The sequence below is a fragment of the Otolemur garnettii genome, unplaced genomic scaffold (assembly GCF_000181295.1).
Source record: "Otolemur garnettii isolate 467f Iridium unplaced genomic scaffold, OtoGar3 scaffold00220, whole genome shotgun sequence".
Classification (NCBI taxonomy): domain Eukaryota; kingdom Metazoa; phylum Chordata; class Mammalia; order Primates; family Galagidae; genus Otolemur; species Otolemur garnettii.
Genome location: NW_003852615.1, coordinates 510,413 through 512,773, shown reverse-complemented (window position 1 = coordinate 512,773; position 2,361 = coordinate 510,413).

Genomic DNA, 2,361 nt, shown 5'->3' with positions numbered 1-2,361 from the left:
AAAAAAAAAAAAAAAAGACAGGTCATGAAATCTAAGTTTTCTGAGCTTCATGCCAGTATCTGCCATGTGGCAGAAGCATTTGCAGCCATGAAGTCATCTGTACTCAGGGAGTCCTGGTTGGTAGCACAACAATAGCCTGGGGGTGTCCATGTAGTGATCCTAGGTAGCTATGAAGGTGCTCCCCAGGGATCATAGAACCCGTGGGAGTTTTAAAGCAGAGTAGCATTACAGTGTGAGTGGCAATGTGAGAAAAAGACACAAAGGCTGGCCAATTGCTGTGTGGGTTACAGCTGACTCCCCATCAGCCCTTTCTGCATAACATACACACACATTATTCTCAGCTTTCAAGATGTGATCCTCCGAGAGTGATCCACAGTCAATTGCTCACCAAAATGGGTGAGCATGCCCTCGTCTTACCTCATGAGGGGAGCAGCTTTGTAGATGAGTTTATGCCCCAGGGTCTCGTGTGGATCAAGCCAGGACCAGTCTGCCTGACTTGGTCTCATCCTCTTTCTCTTCCACTTCTGTCACTCCCTAACAGTTCTACCTGAAGAGCACTGCCTTGAATTCATGTGCATGTCATTCCTTGCCTCTGGTGGCCTCTACTTCTAAGGGACTTGACCTAGGGCAGCCTCCTTTCCTTCTCAAGAGTGTCTTGATTTGGATGATAAATTCACCCTGGGCATGGGAGCCCAGTACAGACTGCATTAGCAGAGGCAAGCAGAGTGAGGGAGAATCCTGGCTGGTAGGAACAGTGAGATTATTGGAGAGCAGCAGGAAGTCAGAGAGAAATAGAAAGAGACTGTGAGGCAGACCACATGTGACAGCTCGACATCGGAGATTTCACAGCTGTAGTGCACAGAAGAAGAATGAGGTGTTCAGCTAATGTGTGAGAACTATTGATCCATCAGGCTTTGGGTTTGTTAACATGAATATATTTCATGTGATCTTGGAGGATATTCTGCTTATGTTGACATTAGGTAACCTAGATGTCAGCTGAAATTACTCTATCCTTGCTAGTAAGATAAAATAAGCAATTTTATTATCTTATTCATGTTGGCAACATGAAGGCCACTGGTGGCATTAGGTGAAAACTGATCCAGTGTAGTCATGAGAGTGGGTTGATTGGAAGACAGGGAGGTGAGGAAATGGAGATATGAGAAGAGACTATTTTGAAGAGTTTTCTAGAAGGAAGATCAGTAAAATGAATCCGTAGATGGAAGAATGACTAGTGTCTACAGAGGATTTTTTTTTAAATACGGCAAATGCTGAAGTATATTTCTATAGGAATAATAAAATCAGCTAACATTTATATAGCTTACTGTATATCAGAAACCGTTCTAAGTATTTTACAAGTGTCTATTTAATTCATAATTTTTACAAGAACCTCTTATTTTACAGATAAAATGGGCTCAGTGAAGGGACAGGAGGGTGGGGCCAATGTTACAATCCCAGCTGTCTATTTCCAGAGCCCATGCTCTTTAGATTACTGGACACTGGCTCCCATAAACATAGAAGTGGTTCTGTAAGTGGAGAGATAGTGATGGGGACAAAAGGGGGAACACTGCAGGAGCAAGTCCTGTGGGATGAACGAGGACTGGGATCAGTGTGCACAGGGATGGATTCCATTTTTAGTAACCAGAACAATCCATTTGATGGACTCTGGATGAACAGAAGTTGTTTGCCCTCATGGTGCCTCTCTTCTGACTTTGTTTTTCTCATTTCCTCAATGTCATAGAGATAACCATGAAGAAAGACAATGTTGAATGTTTAAGAAGAAAAGAGAGCTGAGAAATTTTTGCAAAAACTATCATTCCCTTTTTCTTGTTTGTTTTTGGCGAACAAGACCATGCAGGGGATGCCAACCAAGCCAGGTCCTTCCTACATTTAGGACCCGGATGGTTCTTATCACATGCTTGCAGGACTGCGTCTATCTACGCTGTGGGTGCTTTCTTAGTTAGGGATCCAGGAATTCTCATCTTCATGAGGCTTGAATTCCTTTACATAGCTGATCTTCGTGAAAATTGGAGAAATCTCTCTCTTCTAAGAACCTTATTAAGAACAGATGGGAATTAAAAAACAGGGTATTAAGGTGGCCAAGGGGTAAATTGAAGTGTTTCATGTGCCTCTTTAAAACAAAATACCACAGTTGAAAAAGAATGAACCTTTAAAACCAACTGTCTGAGGCCTCTCCCTAGGAAGTTTTATTTCCTTGCAGATTAAGCATGTCTTTTCCTTTCCTTGGAAAGAGAACTGCTTGTAAAAGTGTTTTATGTGCAATTTAAGTGCCGTGCATGTGGTATCCCAGGAAAATGTGCATTGGTTTTGAGTGCACTCTGCTGTCTTCTCTTCTTGCTCCCC